We start from the raw sequence: 21,092 nt of genomic DNA, 5'->3' as shown, positions 1-21,092 counted from the left end.
ATGCCCATTTTCTTGTCCTTTCTCGGGGTGCGTGCTCAGCGCTGTGCGATCCACTCTAGAGACCGTATTTATGCAAGTGAAGACCCTTTGCCAGGCGACTGTGTTGATGAGCAAAGGGCTCCAGGCACAGTACTTGAGGCCACCTGTCAGACATCACATAATAGGTCAACAGCCTCGGGAAAGGCTCAGGGAAAACAATACAAGGGACTACTCTGGATGGACCGGGGTGGGGGGTGGGGGCCGGCGGTGGGGGCGGGGGGGGAGGGTGAGGCCCATGTCTGACTGTTCCAGGCTCTCAGGGCCATGCTGTTTCTGGCTTCTCTGAACCTTGCTTTCCCTGTCTATACGAGGAGGACCTTGAACATTTAGGGTGCCCAAGTGCTGTGGGGGTTCGCCTCCCCCCTAGAAGGTTCTGTTACAGCATACACTCCTGCTATTGGGCTATGCAGAGAACTCCCCTCATGTCCTAGACAGCCAGTACAGGATGATGCAGGTCTTCTTTACTGTCTCCGTTCTCGAAAGCCCCGCAAGAGTGGTATCAGCAGTTGACACTCTCATGTCCCCTCCCTACTGCCAGAGTGGGCCCGGTGTCTAACCTTCTCCTCTGTCCACAGTGAGACCTGCATGTGGGCATGGGAAGTAGATGATGACTGAGCTGTTGTGGATGCTTTTGAAATTCTCCTGCCTGGCAAGGTGCTTCTGTCCCCGATAGGTACTTCTGTCTTCCCGGTACTTATCAACTCTGAGTATCTAGCCCTGTCTACTCCACCAGTGTTGGCTCATGTCCTCTTTGGGGAACCCCCTCTCTGTTGAGAACTTCCAACCCCACCCTCTGTTTCATCAGGCTTAAATGCCCTCGGTGTTCATATCCTAAGCCGTAGGCTCATTGACCACTAGCCGGGCATTCTGCTGGGAGCTTTGGGTTTGCTTGTTGGATGCTGCAAGGTGAAAGGAAGGATGTCAGCGGCTTGCCCTAGACTGAGGATCAAGGAGCCTCCTTGTGGGCCAGAGGATAAACTGCACCCCCAGGGGAGAGCTTGGGTCTGGAGAGGCCTCTGCAGAGATGAGTCGGGGGAGCTGTTAGATGCTGTTGATAGAAGAATGGATAATGTTGATTTACGCAAACCCTGAGTTAGTATCTGTGTGTTTTGTGTGGCAACTTCTGAGTCACACGTTCCCTCCTCAGGACCTTGGGTTGTAGTTACCGATCCCATAGTTGAGAGGTATCAGTGGCTGTGTGCTATATAAAGCAGGAAAGGTGGTCTGATTGTGGTGCTATTTGACAGGCATATTCACTCTCATGGGATTGCAGAGGCCTCGTGGCCAAGGGCGTAGATGATACCTACAGGACCGTGAGCTGAGGAGCTATGTTTCTACAGGGCTGTGGGGTGGAATTTTGCGTTCACTTGAAGGTCGTGGAGCCTGGGCTAGCATGACATTGGGAGACATGGTACCGGCTTTCCACCTGCCTTCTACTTACCGTGACACGTGGTCATGGGCAAATTCTGCCTGTCTCTGGGTCTCAGGATCATCAGCTGTAAACAGGAACCAGAGTTCCCATGCTGCCTTCCTCCTGGGGCTGCCCACATGCTAGAAGGGGTGTGAGCAAGTACGCAGGCAGATGGGAAAGCACCGTGAAACAGGCTGGGTTGGCAGTGATGCTGTTGGCTCTAGGAAGGCTGTTCTGGTCATGATAACTCTGTGTGCCTTGCACACTGTCTGGGCTGTGCATTTTCCTGTGGCCCAGGATCACCCTGCAGGTGACCTGTCTATAGGAGTTGGTCCCTAACTCCTTAGCTGGGTGGGGGCTGGGTGGACCAATGTCAGTGTGGCTGGAATTCACATAGTTTGCAGGGGTCAGTATGGCTCTATGTTCTGATTATGGTGTGTAGACCCATGGCATCTGGGGCTGGGCCCACCTGATGACATGAGGAACCTTTACTAGCCACATGTCAGAAGGAGCCCTGAGGCAAGGCTGGGTGGGACATTTGCTCTTGTGGTCTAGGATAACATCTCCTCTCGGGGCCCTGTGTCCACCATCCCCGTGTCCAGATCTTGCTCTATGTGCAGGAGTGGTGCCCGGAATGCTGGCTTTCATGCCTACCCAGCCACCCTCCCGGTGCCACAGTGTCAGAAGGGCGGCATCAGCTGCCTTGCTGCACGGGAGGGTTCGGGGGTGTGACAGCAGTGTCCGTGGACGTTGGCATGGTAACGTCACCTTGTCGTGAACTAATGTAAGATCTCTTCACGTGGCTCAGAGACGGGCAGAGGACAGATGTGGGGCTGTTTGCACCTGTTGTGGCATTGGAACATCTCCTCACTGAGATGGCATGGGCCGGCAGTGCTTTCCTGCCTCCTAGTGACGCACGGGGCGAAGAGCAGCATCTCTCTTAGAGAGTTTAATGAGTTGAGGAGAGTAAAGAGTTAAATATAACTGCTGGCACATAGTAGGTGTTCAAGAAACAGAAATTGCTGCTAATGACCCCAGCGACGACAGTTATTCCCAAACATTTCGTCTGTTCTGCCGAACCCTGGCCTGTGATGGTCAGGACCGTAAGGCTGGCTGGCTGGCTGTCTCTTCCTCTGCCATGTGTAGCAAAAGTGACCCTTGCCCCTCCTCTCTTTGGATTGCTTCTCAACTTCCCCATGAACCCTTCATCTCAGGCTGTAAGGGTATAAGGCGTTGGAAATTAATTTTTAAAATTATGCTCTCTGACCCTTTAAACTTTATTTCAAATCCCCCTTGCGCCTTAATGAAGCGCAGGCTATTTCGGGCACTTTGGAGAAGTGTGGCTGACAGCGTGACCTTTTAATTTACATAGAGGCTCACATGGCCCCAAATATGTATCTGTATAATTAATAATAAAAATCAGCATCCCCAAGGCAGGCTGTGTTAGTGAACATCACATTTAATAGAGGATTAGGAGGTGGAATTAAAGTCGCCCAAGGGTACTCTGAAAGACTTCAAACACCTTTTTGGAAAACAAATTAATGTGGTTTTCAGAGAGCATTTTCCAAAGACGATGGAGGGTTTTCCTCAGGCTTCCTTGCTTTCTTTTGAAATGCATTTTTAACACTTGTGTAAACAGTTTGGGCCTGTGACATGGGACTCCCACATTCCCTTCATTAGCTGGTGTCTCTGGGAGAAGAATTTGGCTCATTATCTGGACGTTTTGATCTCCCCGCAGCCGAGGCTTTCTTCTTCCCTGCTGCCCACTGGTATGGGACCCGTTGGTTTGTGGCTCGGTGGCTTCTGCATCTCCCTGCCAAGCCTGCCTTCTCCAGGTTTCCCTGCGTGAACAGGCCCTCTTCTGTGGGGCAGGCTCAGCTGAGAAGTGGGCAAACACGGCCTTGGTTTCTCTTCTTCTGCCATTTTCAGGTGCGTGGGTGTGTGTGGGGCCCCCCAGTGCTCTGCTCCCCACTTCTGCACATGTTCACAGACTGCCTTTGCAGGCTTTGGGGGGATTCTCCGCCAAGCTGTGTGTGGACCTGAGATTCTGCAGGGGACCCTTCACAAGTGGAGTCCCATTGGGCACTACAGCCCCTCCCTACAGGGATGCCTTTGGTGGGAGACAAGTCTGTCTTCGTGGTTGTCGGTTGTGTGCTAGCCTTGCAGCGGTGAGGGAGAGGATGCCTGTTCCTTTGGGAGCTCCTGGAGTTATGCTTAGCCAGGAAGATCCCTGTTGAGGTTTGACCTTTTAAGGACATGCGGTGGAAACTCCAAATTATGCCTGTCTGGTTTGCCTTTTAAAATTAATTCTTCCTGTGTAAAACGAGGGCAATAAATAATAATAGCTAGCACTTATTGTGTGCCGGGCACCGCTTGAAGTGTTGATTTATTTTTTTCATAACTTTTAAGTGTGAAGGCCCATTGTTATCCCCATTTCTCAGAGAGGATACCGAGGCCTTGGGAGGTTAACTTAGGCAACGCAGCCAGCTACAGATGAGTAATGCCACCTGCCCGTTTCTGGCACCTGCTGAGGCAATCTCGGGAGCTGGAGTTAATTACCCCTCGACCTCCCTGGGTTCTACCAGGTAGTCGGTATGGCCCAGTTCAGCCATGGTTGTGACCATCACTCCTTCCAGCTTGATCCCATCCATCTTTACACTTCCAGGCTGGCAGGAGGCATGTGGAAGTGTGGCACTCACTTCATTTCTCAGTGAGGACTGCTCCTGTGTGACAGTGGCAGGTGGCCTCCAGTCTAGGAGGCCATGTGGTTCAGCAGGGGGGCGAGTGGTTGGAGGCATGTCACCTACCTCACGTGGCAAGTCCGTTCCTGTTGCTACTGGGCAGCTAGGACAGGGCCTCATGGAGCAGGAAGGAGGAGGGGTGTGGTCCACTGGCCTGGGAGGGAGAACATGCAGGGCCCGTCTTGCACACCTGCGGAGGAGACTCTGGTCTTAGGTTACCAAACCCCAGTCACCAGGACTGCCTCTCAGTAGGGTGGGTTCCCCTGAGGGAGAGGGTGTCATTGGAGGTCAGCCTTGGGGCAAGCACTGTGCTGAGAAGGTTTTATATTCCTGATGACCAGTGCCACTGCTTGGTTATAGTGAGGAAACAGAGAGGGTAGGTAACTGACCAGGGTCACACAGATGGATATAAACAGAGAACTGGCACACACTTGCGCCCTGGTGCCTGGGGAGGAAGAGATGAGGCAGGAGACTGGAAAGACTTGGGCATGTGGTAAGAAGCTGAGAAGGGAGTGGCCAGGCAGAAGGCTGGGAGTGATGGCAGGCAGTCCGTGTCCAGTGTGTCAAAGACCTCATCCAGAGAAAAACGGGAGAAGGTGTGGAGGCCCAAATCACTCAGGGTCCGAGAATCTGAGTTTGCTTTACCAGCAGGGCTGTGTAAGAGGATGATTGGACCACAGGCCTGGGTACCAGGTGTTTGGAAGGGTCTGTACTTGACTGAATCTAGCAAGGGGGAGGTCTTTTGTCACCCCGTGGCATTGTTATAAAAAGCCCTTTGAATAAAGTTATGGGCCATTGGGTTTTGATCCGGGTCCTCCCGAATCTATCCTGTATTTCTGTCTCTCTCCTCCTTGCTATCTTTCTATCTAATGTTTCCTTATCCCTCTCACCTCCTCATAGGAACCCTTTAAAAGGTGGGAGCTGGCCTCCCACAAGAGAGCAAACAAAACAGGGCAAAACATTACAACGCCCCAATTTGAAGCACTTGCTTTTCCACCTGTGATGTTAATATTCACACCATGGCTGACGTGAAGTCTGCTTGAAGTGAGAGGGCCCTGATTGCCAGGTGTTGTGAGCTGTGGTACAGCCTTCAGACGGCCCCTGGTCTTGCTGCCCAAACTCTGGTCTGCAGGGTGGATTCTTGACAGCAGGGAGGTGTGGCTGGAGGGAGGCGATGTTGCTAGGGCGTGGCCAATCTTAGGGAACAAGGCTGGAGGACAAAATTAGAGAGGGTACAGTTGACTCTTGGGCCAGGGCACAGTGTACTCAGCAACATGACATCTTTCTGTCTGTGATCTCTAGAAGTACGTTTCCCAGCGAGAAGCTTCTGGAAGTGAAGACCTCGGCGCTTCTGGCCTACTTTCCCCTGTGAGGTCAAGCTGGACCAAGATTGGTTTCAGATGGGAGCACTTGGCTTCCTTTTGTGTGTCCAGTCTAAGAGTTAAAAACAACATCTATTCCCCTAAGAAATGACCTTGGAATAGTTAGTTGAAAAAAATTTTTTTTTCTTGGAAAGAAATGTGATTGGTAATTCAGGACAAAGTGGCTTATCAGAGCGTATCAGTGTGTTTGTCGGCACTTCCGGGACAGCTTTGGGACCATCGGGGAAGCAGCCTGGGCTTCCTGCCCTGCCCCACATGGCAGGTCATGGCTAGTGGCTTGAGAGATGGGTCGGGGTAGCCCAGATCAGCATGCTCAGTCCCCAAGGCTTTCCAGCCTCTGGAGCATGGTGAAGGGGTGGTCTGAGTGCTGAATGGCTACCATTCACCCCTTTGCACTCCCAGCTGTCGTCCGTCTGGCGCCACGGGCTCAGCTGGCCACGCCGAGGACACTGTGGGTGAATTTAGCTCCTTTCGCTCCTTTACTGGATTTGAATGCCATTGAGGCTTGGCATGTCATTGTCTTGAAGTTCTTTGGACCTTGCATTTGGCGTACCATGTTAACTTACAAGGCTCCAGGCGGTTTTCCTACCTGGATCCTGGCTGAGAATGGACAAGGAACAGGCAGGCTGCTCCCTTCTCTTAAGCTAAACCATGTGCCTTCTGGCCTTATGTTCAGCCTCAGCCTGCCTGGGCCCTAGGCCTCTGAGGCTTTGGTGACTTTTAAAACAGATTCTGAGCCCCTGCCTGCCCCTCCCAGCAGGACTGATTTGTGGCATCCAGGTACTTGACTAAAGGCCCGAGATCACCTATAATGCAATTCCTTCCCTGTAGGGTAGGGCCTGCTCCGAGTCTCTGCCAGCACCCACAGGTTGATGGGTGGCTTTCACACTTGTCTGGCCTCGCTTGCCTCACCCTGCCCTGCCCAGGGAGAGGGCTCACCGATCTGGGCAAGGTCTCACATTCTGAAACTTCCTGGAAGGCCCTGAGTGGGAAGAAAGGGCGAGGCCCGAATTCTATCTTAGGAAGGGGACCCTTGCCCAGTCCCCATAGACTTCCAGCCCTGAGTAACAGCCACAGGCAAATTTTTGCTAAGGAACGTGGTTATGAAGGGTCCCTGAGAAAATCTAAAAACTCAGTTTGAAAGAACAAAGTTGGGAAGTCACCATTTCAACTCTTGTGTATTGACACCAAAGCCAGAGAAGAGCAGGGACTTGCCCAAAGTCACGGTGAGTCAGTGGCAGGGAGGACATTCAGGTCTTTGGTCTCCCAGCCAGTGTGTCCAGGTCCTAGGACTTTGTATGGGCTAGACAGAGGACTGGGGATAGGACAGATGGATAGCTGATACAAGCCACGCCATCTTACTGTCAGACCCATGTCCCTTTCAGGAACACCCCACTACACACAGCCACCAATCTTGAGGTACAAGACGTGCACAGAGTGGAGACCTGCCCTGGGTGGGGCTCACAGGAAAGTCCTGAGTCCACTCCAGCCCTGGTGCCAAGTTGTACAAGAGCCATGTGGCCGTGGTTGTGCAGTGTTATTCTTCATCGAGTCCACACTTCATGACGGAGTGTGACTCAGCAGGAAGAGCTGCCAAGGAGGGCCAAGATGGCAGCCCCGGGCCAGGGGGAGGTTGTGTGTGCCACACTAGCTGAGGTCCTCATGGGAGGTGGAGAAAGAGTGGCCAGAGCATGCGTACACAGCTAGAGCCAGAGAGGAGGCAGGGCAAGGTCCGATTGCGTATGGTGAGGTTACACGGTTTCTAAGTCCTGGAAAGGGTGGCTTGGGACAGGGGCCCCAGGAAGGACAGCCGGGATTAGCCAGTGTCCCTTTATTGGTTCCTCAGATCTAAAGGGAAATGCCTTCCTTACTACAGAGGGATTGGCTCAGGAATGTGGATCGCCCTGCAGACTATGGAGGCAAGTGCCCTGGCCTCCCTCTGAGACTCATGGCTGCCTATCTGCCACTTGGGAATAGTATCTTATAATTGATGGTGTTGTCAGAGGAGGGACTGAATGAAGAAGGCTGGCACTACAGTACTTGATGACGGATGCAGAATTGAGGCCACTTGCTCTCTTACCAGTGAGCCCTCCCACCCCACATCCAATCTCTAACCTTCCCCTACAGCTTCTATGCCAAAGCCTCAGCTGTCACCTCCCCAAGGCCCCACGGAGTCAGGGGTGACTTTCGGGGTTACCTTCTTACTGTGTACACAGTAACTGAGTGAGGTGAGGTGGTAAGGCAAGACCTAGCCTGGTGTTTTCAGTCACTGGCTAACTGAGAGACCAGGGGTCCTACCCACTGGCCACAGGGCTGGACCAGATGTCTTCTTTCTCAGCCTTCTGGCCTAGGGTCTTGGGAACACAGGGCGGGTAGCCTAATCAGCCTGCTCACACCTGCTACTTCTAAAACTCCTTCTTGTTAGTGATAGTAATTGCTAGTCTGTTTCTCGGAGAAAAGACTTTTAGGAAAGAGATGTTAAAAGAAAATGGCAATTAACCAAGATGTATATGAATGCTGGCCTGGCTTCTCTCCTGTCAGGCGTGGGCCCAGGCTGGGGAGGCTGTAGAGAAGTTCCTCTTCCCCTTGGGACCCAGGCTCCTTTTGTATTCATCCTAGAGCTAGAAGCTAGGCCTGCTACTGGACAAGGGGCACATGCAACACAGAAGATTCCTTGGGCTCTGGCAAGGTGTCTGCATGCATGCCTGGAGCCACGTCCTGGAGGTCTGTGGAAAGGAGCCCACTCTACCTACTCCCACCCCCCAGGAAGTAGATAGCTCTACAACCGGCTTGTGAACAAGTCCCAGGCTGTTTCTCCCTCTTCGGCCATCCCCGGGGCTGACCTGTCTGCTGCCTCCAGCTTTCTTAAGTGTCCATATGCTGTTCTAGATCCCTTTCCATGCAAGTTGGATGGAGATAACACTGGATGGAGATATAACTGGATGGAGAGAGCACTGGATGGAGGTAGCACTAGATGGAGGTAGCACTGGATGGAGATAACACTGGATAGAGGTAGCACTAGATGGAGGTAGCACTGGATGGAGATAACACTGGATAGAGGTAGCACTAGATGGAGGTAGCACAGACGGTGCTTCCTTAACACACAGGGATGTCCTCCTTAGTGTGTAGAGCAGGCAAGGGGGGTTCTTCATCCCCTCAACTGCCACTGTGCTAGGGACATGCTGGAAAGGTTGAGGGAGACAAGGGTAGGGACAGCTGTGTGGGCTCTAGGCTGGAGAACTGATCTTAGAGATTCCATTAAGCCCCATGGTTTTGCTGGAGATCTACTTATAGGTAGGTGATTGGAGAAGATGACCAACCAAAACCTTTGCCAATCAAAATGAGGCATTGGCCTCCCAGGGGATGATTTTGCCATCACCCTTAACATGGGGCCACTGCAGGATGAGCGTCTGGGCAGGGTGCCCAGGCCAGCCCAGCTGCAGAGCTCTCTACCCTCTGGCTGCCACCCAGCTGAGTGGCCCAAGATTTAGAAGTTCCCCATAAAACAGAAATCATGGTACTCTTGTCCATATTTGCAAGGAAATAAACCCCAAACCGAAGAGAGTGGATATAATGTTCTTAAGTGTAAGTTTTTCACCCATAAATTTTTAATTAAACCTTTGGCATCCATTCTGCCTGGAAAGCCAGGGTAGATGGCAGAATTACAGGACCATTTGAAATGTGTGAACTAGTGAGATGATCCACAAACCCATGTGGCCATGGCGGCAACTGGCACTTTAATGACTCTGTGGTGGCTTCACAGTTGTGTTTGGCTGGCAGGGCTGTGCCTGGTCCATGCAATATTTTTGGCATGTCACTGCTTTGCTTTGGTAACAAGTGCCCAGGCCCGGACAGGCAGGGAGACTGGTGGCCCCGCTTTGCACTTCCATTTTGATAACTATCTATGGAAATTTGTGTAATTGCAGGGTGACCTGGGAACCCACCCTGTAATTTGAATTGTAGACAAACTCCTTCCAGGTCTTCGTGAAGGTATTTGTGTAGCCAGTTGCCTTGCTCGTTCCCAGGTGACCCCAACCTACTGAACAAAGGAAGTTCAATTTGGTTGCATCGTTTCTGATAGAGAAGCAAAGGTAGACCCAAGTGTATTAGAGTGTGCAATGCAGGAGTCAAGATGTTGTTTCCCGGTGGCCTGGGTTATGTGAATACAGCAAATGGATCCTGGATCTGCTTGTGGCAGAGTGCTAGAGGAACAGGCTGCTGGCATTAGAGTTAGGAAGAAATGGACTGTCTCCGGAAGGCAGATTTTAGTACCACCGTGAGGCGAACAAGACAGTTTTACAGTTGTCAAGTAATTCCTTATTAACATGAGTGCCTCGGGGTTATTATGTGCAGGGTTTTGGTTTCATACCAAGGATGGTTATCCTGAACTTGAAAACAAAGACTTCAAGTTACTAATACCACTGTGTATTTGCATACATCTGTTTGCAGCCATTTGCTCCCTGTGTTAGTATTAATTAAATTAAAATACAGAAAGAGAAGTGACCCGAGGCGGCATCTTTGTTATTAAACCCATGCTTGGCAATTTGTCTTTATCAAAACACATCATCTGATTTTGTTCTTAGTTTTTATTTGTATTCAGTTTTCAATTTTGCCCTTTAAAAATGTTCCAGGGTGATAAATATGAGGAACTATATTAGGTTAGCTCTAATTTTTGTTTCTATATTTCACAAATTTCTTCACCCGGTATCTTTATTGAATTCTTGCTATGTGACTGGTAAATACAGCACAAATAAAGACTGCAAAACCTTCATCCTTTGTAGAGTTTGTAATCTATACACCAAAGTGGATTGAAGCCTTTAACCTCACATAAAAGCAACAATCACCCCCCCCACCCCACCCCCACATGCTCACCCACTCACTTGAGGAATCTATAGTACAGAATCTGGTAGAGAGGAAAGATCAGGTAGCTGGGTGAGAGGATTATGAGTTTGGTTTAAGTAGGACGGTCCAGGCAGGCCTGTCTGAGGGATAGATAACATTTGCTCAGACAGCCTAGGATGCAGGGCAACAAAACATGTTGTTTGGGTGAAGAGTTCTATATCTGGAGACAACCAAGTATGAAGCCTGAGACAGGGATATGATCTCTGTCCTCCGTGTGTGGTCTAATATTTAAATTATGTGGTAAATAAAATTTGGTGTCCAATACATAGCAAGATTATCCACTTGTGACTGGGGGACTTGCAGCATAAAGTAGACCCCAGCAGCGACCAGCAGACAAACCTGGGGGAAAAGGTCCCTGAAGCTTACTAGGCGGGACCAAGGGTTGAGGGGTAGCAGAGAAGCCGGATGGGACCCTCCCTGCCCTAAAGTCTTGTCTCTCCTGCGACACTCTGTGGAGAAGTGGTGTCAACATGACTGCCTTACAATCAATGGGGATGTGAAAGTGTACTCCACCCAGCTCCACTCCCAGGGCTTCTGATTCAGGAGGTGGGTGGGGCCTGAGAACGAAGCTCCCCGAAGTTCCCAGGTGATGCCCATGGTGCTGGTCCAGGGCCACACCTTGAGAACCACTGCTACAGAACAAACTACACACAGCACATGAGACTCTGTCATTAGGGACCCCAGAGATGGTGAGGCAGGGAGGCCTTGGCTGGAGGACCTTAGGTCACCTAAAGACGTTTGTCTGTCTGGAGAGTCATGAAGCACTGTCTGTGACTGAAGACCAAATGTGTGTGGCAGATGCTGTTCATGCATCAGGGAGTCCCTGCCAGCTGCTGTGGTCACTGTTATCAGAAGTCTCAAGGTCAGGAGGACCCCGCAGCTCATTGTGGACTGTGGATCAGGACATAGCTCTGGCACACAGCCCCAGGCAGCCAGTGTTTAGCCTGTATAGGTTGATCCTGATGAGCAGTGGCCTCGATACTACAACCTAAAGGTTCCTATCTGTGCCCTGAGAATCTGGGGTTCTTCCGTCCCCTCCTTTCTCATCCTCTGAACTCACCTTTAGCCTTGCATCTTTCAGGAGCCCTTGTGAGGGCTTTTAACCAAATGACTTAGTGTTCTAGAAATACGAGCTGTCACTGAAGATGATGTCCTGTGGCTTGGCCTGATTTTCCCGACTGTGGGCCCTAGGCCCTTCCTGGTGGGGTGGTACGCCACTGGGTGTGGGTTTTGTACCTCGAGGGAAGAGAAAGAAAGGCACAGAAGAAGAAATGGATGCATGTAGGAAGCTAAGCCAATGGTTCTGTACACTCAGAATTTAAATCCTGGCCCATAAAGAAGCTTCAGTGGCCATCCTGAAGGGTTGGTGGGGGTGGAACCAGTATCCATCTCTCATCTCTACAGTCTACATTCACCGGGTAGTTCTCACAGGCAGAGTGGCCTGGGGCTATCAAACCTTCTTGTCCCCCACCCCCGTGCTAGAAGGAGGGGACAGGGTTCCATCTGCCCCTGATTACCCTTAGTGTTCAGCTGCTGTTTGCCTGGCACTGCCCTTCAGGGCCACTGCAACGGTCGGGAGAGGTGGTAGCTGAGCTGGGACTAAAACGTTTATTCAGAGATGTAGCCGTGGGTCTTAAGATCTGGGACACAGCCAGGGCGAGGCTGGGGGCCTTTTAGAGCTCAGCCTTTCCCTGGCTGTCTAGTCTCTCAGCAGACGATAATATTGACTGATAGAGAGACCACAGTCAGATAGAAGGGGCCAAGCATAGCCATTCCCTGGGGCACTGGACAGGCCTCATCTGGGAACTAGGCCAGCCTTTAACGTCTTCTCCCAGCACATGGAAAATGGACTTCAGGCTCATGGGAGCTAAGACTCCTGCAGCTAAGAGGGAAGCCATATAGTAGCAGTTCCCAAGCCTAGGAGGACTTTGCAGCCTAACCATACATGGGGAGAAGTGTGGTCTATGAAGACATGCAGTGTGGGATCGCTACGGCCGTCACCACCCTTGGTCCACCCTGTTCTATGTACAAGCTGTCCCAGGCATGCCTTTTACCTCTCTCTGCTCACTGTTCTGCTCCTTATTTTCTTGCTGGGCTGCCCCAAAGACCCAGGAAGACCTGCTTGAAGTGCCTGTCTATAGAGGAAGGAATTGATCCAGAAGGAGTCTGGGGCAATTGGGCCAATGGTGCTGAGGTTTGGAATGTGTAAGTGGATCACCTTTCGTGGTGGTACTTGATGATGTGGTCTACCGGGGGCCCTTTCCTGAGCAGAGTTGCCTTGTATCTCTTGAACGTTTCCATCTGCCCGACCTACTGGAAGGATCAATAGGAGAACAACTTGCCAAAGGATGAAACATTTCTTTTTCCTGCTCTTGTGTAGTGGCAGGGTCTGTTGCTCATTCCTGGGGCCCTGGGGCCCTGGGGCCTGAGCTGGGGGCTGCACTGGAAACATGGGAAAGGAGGAAGGTGGAAGAGAAGGGCAGTACTGAACAGTGTATCAAGATACAACAGAAGGATTCTCTTTAGGTGTCACACGGAAATGATGATGGTGATTGTGATGGGCCATGATCTCCAGGGCTTGTATACACCGCAGTCTCATATAGAATCTGTGCCTGTCATAATGCCATGAGTAGGTATAATTATTAAAGAGCAGGTAACTGAACTGATTCTTCTGTGCAGACAATACACTTAGCATTTGAACGTCCCTTTCTTCATGTGTTTATGGGTGACTGGCTTACTCTGTTTCTGATGGTAGATGTCATCGCAGATTGGGTGATTCCTGTTGGGTAGTGATTCATTTGACACAATTCTACAGGCTGGCAAGTCCAAGCTCAAGATGCCATATCTGGTGAGGATGGATGTTCATGCTGTGTTCCAATGTGACAAAAGCCATCACACTTTGAGAGAACAACAGAGCCTATCTTGGTTACTTTTCCACTGCATTGATGAAACACCATGACCAAGGCAGTTTATAGGAGGGTGGATTTATTTGGGCTTACAGTTCCAGAGGAATAAGAGTCCATCACCATCATGGCGGGGAGCATGGCAGCAGGCAGGCAGACATGGCTCTGGAGCAGAGCTAAGAGTTCTCATCTTGATCTATAAACAGGAAGGAGAAAGAATACATGGGGGTGACTGGAGGTTTTGAAATCTAAAAGCCTGACCTCAGTGATATATAGTTCCTCAGTCAAGGCCACAACTCCCCATCCTCTCTAAACAGCCACCAGCTGGGGGCCAAGTACTCAAATGCCTGAGACTTAAGATGGACATCTCGTTCAAACCAGCACCGATCCACTCTCGTGATAAAGACATGATGCCTAGTGACTAGGGATCTCTCAAAGGCCCTGAATCTCAACACCATTGCTGGATGAAGCTGTGAGCTTGTGGGCTTCGTGTTACACAAACCCCAGTGATAGCAGTTATTGCCACTTGGACAGGAGGGAAGCGGAAGACCCGGTGAGACCGGAAGTGCTGTAAAATCTTGTTTGAGGGTCACTGGGCTGGGGCAGCCAAGACAGACCTGGCTCTGCACTGAGTACCATGACCTGGGTGTCATGCTTGGGTGCCCTCATGTGGGACAGAAGAATGGGGGCTCACAAGCTTTCATCATGATAACGATAAAGACGGAAATGGTGGTGGTGACGAAGGGTCAAGGCTCTGGAGCCAGACTGCCTGAGTCCAAATCCCCGCGATACTTGGGCAGCTTGGACGAACACATCCATTTTCTAACCTGTGCGATGGGGTGGCAGCTGTGCCTTCCTCGGGCGGGTGAGTCTTCTTGAAAGGCCAGTAAGAGACCATCCATATGTGATTGTTATTGCCGTAGCTTCCTCCACACATTCTCTCTGCTCCACACATTGCCATACGTGAGGTTGGGGCTGTGAGGTTATTATGGTGAAACTGGCAGGTAATGGATGCCCAATAAATATTAGCAGGGTGAAGGACTGGAATTTACCAGGTGGCTTAGAAGCCGTCTACAGCCATTAATCTTCTCTTAAAAGGATCCTTCCCACAACTTCCTGCCCGAGACTAACCTGTAAGCAGGGAGCCTGTTCAGCATGCTTTCCCTGGGTCTGCTTGGTCACGATGCCTACTTCCTGTGTACCCCAGTTCCCAGCTGGAGACAAGGGTTTCTTCAGAGAAGGGTGGGGGCAGACACCAGCCTTCTATGTGGGGGTGCTGGGGAAGCTACTGTCCACTGACTAGCTACTCCAGGGGTGTGTGTGTGAGCCAGAGCCTTCCCCCAGCCTTGGGGGAAGGGGGCCCTGGCTAGCCTGCAAAGGAGGCTGCAGAGCCTGTCAAGGCTAAGGGATAGTCCCTGGCTTTCCCTTAGGAAGCTGTGTAACTTCTCCCCTGACTTGGGCCACATTGTTTCAAAGCATGTGGTATCAACTACTGACCACTGGGGAATTGCTTGAATTAACAAACTCATTTTTTCCCAGACCTGAGGTTGACATGGAGTGAGGAGTTCAGGGCTCTTTTACAGAAATTCAAGAGGTCAGGAGAACTCAGGTTGCAGTGTGTTTTCAACCTTTTGCATGGTAGGCCTTCTCCATGTCTGTGATGTGTCAGCCATCCTGGATTGATAGGATCTGTGGCAAGTGGGGCAGTGCCTGGCAGTGGAGCCGAGGCTTGGGAAAAGCTTGGGTTGGGAGGAGTTTCAGCCGAGTTCCACACTGCTCTTGTTCTCTCCTGCAGTGGCCCAAACCTACCCTTCTTAATGACTTTGCCTAAGAAATGCTTGAATGAGGGTGCCTGTAATCTCACCGGGGAGTCAGAGGCAGGAGGATTGATTGCTGTAAGATCAAGACCTATATAGTGAGTTCTATAGTACATAATGATCTACATAGTGAGTTCTAGGCCAGTTAAGGATATAGTGTTAAATGATGTATCAAAAGGAGAGAGAGAGAGAGAGAGAGAGAGAGAGAGAGAGAGAGAGAGAGAACGGGTTTTTGTTTTGTTTTGCACACTGATAGAGAACTTCTAGAAAGCACCATTGGAGAAGACTCTTGGGAAGCAAAAGTACATGGCCCAAACGAGTAGCTCCTAATCCTGGCTCAGCCTCCTGGTCACCTGGGTGCTTTGTAAAACAGCAGCCGACTCCTCACCCTGGACTTAGCCAGCGGTAAAGGGGTGGAGAGGGAGTCTCCAACTTTCCTGTGGCCATCAATGTGAGCCCTTCTTAGTGAGTCACAGAGGATGGGTAATGGCTGGCTGCATTGGTCATTTTCTTTTAAGGAATTCTGTTGACAGATGCCCTGACACACACACACACACACACACACACACACACACACACACACACACATACACACACATGCTGGAGAAGACGAGGGCCTTGCACATGCTAGGCATGTACTCTAACACTGAGTTACACCCCAGTCCTTGATAGCAGACATTTGAGGCTTCTGATAGTTATGGATCCTTTGACACTGAATGAGAAGCAGTGTGTTCTGAGTCTTTCTATGGGGAGGGTTCCATTCCTCTGCTCTGTTCCCCGCTGTCCCTTCACTGAGCTGCTCCATTAAACCAGTTTCGTGTGCTCTCCACTATGGGGAGACTTGTGGAGCAGATGGGACCGCTTTGCTCATTAAAGGAACATGGAAGCTCTTCACAGCCTGGCCTTCCTTGTCGTGTTCCTGGTGGTGGCTGCTGTAACCAGAGCCTAGTAAGGTTGCTCCACGAAATGGAGTGTGAGATGTGAGAACAGGGACTGTGTTTCCTGTGTGTGGTGAGTCCCTTGTGTATCTGCTGTGCCAGACCCTGACTTAGAAATGTGTTTTGCCTTCCTCTTCCCATCATTCCACAAGAGACCCCACTGTGTCCGGGAGTCTATAGCCCTCTGCAGTGTGTGCCTGCATACTCTGGGGAGATAAGACTCTCCCCAGTGTCTTGGCTCTCTGCAAGGGTGGGAGCTTAGAGACCTTGACTCCAGGCCACTTGGGTTTGCAGCCATAGTGTTCTGTTTGTGGGTTCCTGTTTAGGTCAAAGCCAAGCTTCTAGGGTTTTGAGAATTCCTCTTAAGAGACCAGGCTGTCAGTGAGTGCATCCACAGCAGCTGCCATATCAGTTATAGGCTGTGAGGCTTTGACAGGGACACACCAGAGCTCCTGGTGGGAATGCCATCTCCGGGTGGTGGCTCTGGTACTGACCATGGGTGCTGTCTCTCTCCTGCTGTCTGCAGGCATGTGTGTGATATTTATGTGTCTAATAGGCTTCCTTACTGGGGCGACATTTACATGCTATAAAAAGTCCATTAGCTGAATTTAAGCTTCTCCAGAGATCATGAGGCTTAATCTGCATCTGGCATTTGACACATGGGCTTGAAAAATCCCATGGACTCTTTCTATTGGACCCAAACTGATATTGGAGCAGTAAGCTCTGTGGAACAGGCAGGTGGGTGAATGAATGTATGAGGTGAGGGAGGGAGAGAAGGCTATCTAGGACCAAGTGTATGGTTCACAAAATAAGGGAGACAGGTGTTTATTTACTTGTGTGTATGTATGAGTATTCAGTAAATAGCTTTATTTCTAATGCCAGCAGCACGGTCCATATTCACTATTGTGAATATCATCAAAACAGTTTTTTTACTTTTATAGATTCAAGTGTCTTCAAATCATTCCCCATGTTGAAAATTGATGTTCAGAAATCTTTGTTTTTGCTTTTTAGCTAAAGACTTCACCGGGTTATAAATAAATGCAGTGCTATACTTTATATTCAGTGCCTGAACTTTATATCAGGCTGGGTCCTGTGGCCCACCTGTAAATGGCCAGTTCTGCTGACTCCCTCTCCTGCCTTGGGAAAATTACCTGAGTCCTAGAATTGCCATGGGTACTGTGTGTTCGAAGCAAGGTCTCTGCTACATGTCTGGGTCTCGGCAGAACTTGCCTTGAGACCTTAGTGTGTCTTTCAAAGCCTGGCTTAAGGAATAGCCTAGCCTGTCTGCCTTCCCTGCAGACTCTCCTGGCCTCCTGGAGAGGCACCACCTCATGCTTCTCTGGCATTATTGACAGTGAACTCCCAGGGACCAGGCACAGAACCTCCTCTTAAGGAGCCTTTCCCTAACCCATTGCTGAACATCCAGAGAACACTCACTGACAGTTCTTGATGGTACTGCCTCAAACAGTGTAGTGAGAGGTGGTGACGGGCCCTAAAATAATGCCTGGATTAAGGAGGTACCAAGGGGGGAAGTTGGGGACCTCACATCAAAATCTTCTGAGCTTGTGTCTAGGCTAAGCTGCTTCTTACTGTATGAACTTCTGAGCTTCAGTTTGCTCATTTTAAAACAGGAGTGAACATCCCTATCTCCCAGGTTGCTCCGAGGGCTTTGTGACCATGGTGACTGTTAACTGTTAGTGTATCATAGATGCAGGAGAGCAAGACTGCGTTTGGGTCCTGTGAGCCTGAAGCTGAGCGACTTGCTCAGTTTCCTTTGTAAACTGTATGTGCTTTCGCTTCCTTTCTGGTGATACCCAAAGTTCCAGGCACTGAGCTGAGCCTGTCACCAGCTGGGCCAGCCAGCAAAGGGTTGCCACCCCATGGGCTGTGACCCCTGACTAACTCCTGTCAAGAATTTCAACACCTTCTCTCCCACCCTAGGTTTGGGGAATTTGGAGCAGAAAGGCTATTCCTGGCAGTCCTTGGGGTATGCCCAGCCTCCTGATGGCTAGCAGACCCTGGGACTAACCAGGCTGTGGAACTCGGCCTGGCCATGACCTCGGGCCCCCAAACCTGCTGGTGGTGCCCTGCTTGTCATCCACAACCTTGTCAGGCTCAGCTTTGTGTTCCTCTGAGTCCCTGATGGAGCGTACTGAGTTATGTAATGCTGCTGAGCCAACATTTATGAGTCACAGCCAATTTGCTGACCTCAAGTTACACTGCACAGATACTCCACGTCACGGTTTGCTTTTGTCTCAGAGGCCGTAAGCAGATAGCATAACTCCGCTTACCATTAGACATTTTGCAAATCATCTGGGTTCGAGCGTGCCGCAGCCAGACAGTTCATTTATGCTGCGGATGGTATGATTTGTAAAGCAATAAATTTCCCATCTCTCTGCCAGCAATAAAGTACGGCAAGCAGGCGAGGCAAAACCCTCAAACATACACAGGTTCCCCAGGAGACCTGGGGAGTACTCTGTCAGGTTTTGCTTCTCTGTCCCTGAGTTCCCTGGATTCTGAGAAATCAGGTTTGGGCCATAAATCCCCTCTTCCATCTGGGTGACTCCTGGCCCAGCACGGACTTGTTATTAGCATGTGTAATTGGCCCCCACCATGACCCATTTGTTACTTCCTGGGCCCCTCTTGGTCTGGCGTTAGAGGGAGGGCCTGGGCAGACATCACTGACTGGAGCTGTGGAAAGTCATCCACCATCCATCCCTCTTTGTAGTTGCGAGTCTGTCTGGGGACACGTCACAGCATGTGAAACTTGGGGGCATAGAGGGCAGGGGGACTGAGTGGCAGGAGCTTTTCTTAGTGTCCATGAGACAAGGGCATGGGATTTGTCACCTGAAAAGGGTGCTCTGTTACAAAGGTGGTCAAGGTCAGAATCAGAGCGACCCTGAGAAGGGCCAGGTCACAGTTCTGTCCTCAGAGGAGGGTCAGGATTTGGGGGACGTCTGTTATCAGAAGGTACTCTACAAGCAAGGCTTGTCAAAGGGGACCCTAGAGCTTCAGCTCAGCGTGCCAGCTGGGGTCTGGGACATTGAAGTGTGGCCAGGTGGCTTGCTGTCCATTTTTGGCCAGACTTTCCTTGCTCTGAGTAGTAGCTTTTGCTAGAGGGGTCTGTCCCTAAGCTGATCTCCGGCTTAGATGGTAGTGAGGCCCCATGTGCTTCAGACCCTATGGGCCAATAAGGTCACCATCCCTTTCGTGGAGAATGTGGCCTGGAAGCTCCCTTCGGAAAGTGAGCGTCCTTATAGCCTGGTAAGCCTTCTTTCTAGCCCTCAGCTTCTCTACCACCTAATTTTCTCCCTTTGCCTCCTCTTTATCAAAACAAACAAACAAGTAAACAAAACAAAAATTTCTCCCACTTTCGATATTTGCTATCTTGTGCCATTTTAAATTTAAATTACATTTAGCAGATAACGGGGGAAAATAAGTTATGTATGGTCTAGTTGCCCAAACTCTGCCACTGCAGCTCATTTGTGCCATTTCCTCCAGGTGGAAGTGTCCTGTCTGGGCTTGGAGTCCCTGGAAAGGACACTCCTGCAGTTAGGGAGCTCTGCTCTCATGTGCTGGCGTATAGCATCCAGCGGTGCCCTCGTCCCTTGGGCTTGTACTCATTAGCTGGCTTCCAGCATCAGGGATGAGACTGGGAAGCTGGGTAGGGGAGCTTGGAATGAGGGAAGATCGAACTCCAGTCCCTGCTCTGGGGCAGCCTCTGGGCTCTGTTCTGCACCTCACATCCAGCTCCTTCCAAGCCTCAGCAGGGGACCTCATTCCCTCCCTCAGCTCCTTCTCTCTACTACACCTTGACCCCTGTCTGCCCTGAGGTGGAGGTGGGGTTCGCCAACAGGATTGTGACACAGATTGGAAAAGATGATCTGGCATGCCCAGGCTTTCAGTAAATGTCTAACAATACAGATCTGATGTATGTATTGGGCACGGCCGTCTCATTGCTCCATCCAACCAGAGGGCCTACAGGTTCTAGTGTATGTGACCTTTTCCTGCCCCCACAGAGCATTGCTCAGCTTTGACTCTGCAGGTGACTTCTCTGAAGGATGACAGTCCAGGAGGGAAGTCTGTTAGGGAATTAGAGTCTAGCATGGGACTTTAAAGGCAAAGACCTCGTCCTCTGGAGGTGATGTGGGAGGAGGAGGTGGGGCAATACAGGCCACTGGAAAGAAGCTATTTCTACCAATCCTTAGCTCTTTGGAGAGAGAGAGACGGGCCAGAGGTTGAAAGTATGTTCAGGACCTATAGGTCAAAGCCCCTGAGCAGAATGGCTCTAGAGAAACGACATTGCTAAGAACATCCAGAGAGAAGACCTGAAGCTGGGGCTGGAAGGCCCAGGATGGAGGCCTGGGATCAAGTTGCCTTCTGATGTAGCATAGGGGTGTTCACATTCCAGTGTCTGGTTGAAGACTGATGGAGAGCTCCCTGGCTCACAGGGAGGGCATCACCAATCACAGTGTCTGGTTGAGGACAGATGGAGAGCTCCCTGGCTCACAGGGAGGGCATCACCAATCACAGTGTCTGGTTGAGGACAGATGGAGAGCTCCCTGGCTCACAGGGAGGGCATCACCAATCACAGTGTCTGGTTGAGGACAGATGGAGAGCTCCCTGGCTCACAGGGAGGGCATCACCAATCACAGTGTCTGGTTGAGGACAGATGGAGAGCTCCCTGGCTCACAGGGAGGGCATCACCAATCACAGTGTCTGGTTGAGGACAGATGGAGAGCTCCCTGGCTCACAGGGAGGGCATCACCAATCATATTTTGAGCAGTTACAAAGTGCTGGGCTCTTCCGAGGACGTCACACTTAGCGGCTTTGTCATTTAACATTTACAGCAGCCCCCGAGTAGACCCCAGAGTAGAGGAAACCCCAGGCCTAGTTAGGTAAATCAGTTGCTCCAAACTTCCTGTCTAGGGAAGAAATACAGAGTAAGAGTCACTTCAC

The sequence above is a fragment of the Peromyscus leucopus genome, chromosome 5, assembly GCF_004664715.2.
Source record: "Peromyscus leucopus breed LL Stock chromosome 5, UCI_PerLeu_2.1, whole genome shotgun sequence".
NCBI lineage: Eukaryota > Metazoa > Chordata > Mammalia > Rodentia > Cricetidae > Peromyscus > Peromyscus leucopus.
This window is presented reverse-complemented; position numbering follows the sequence as displayed.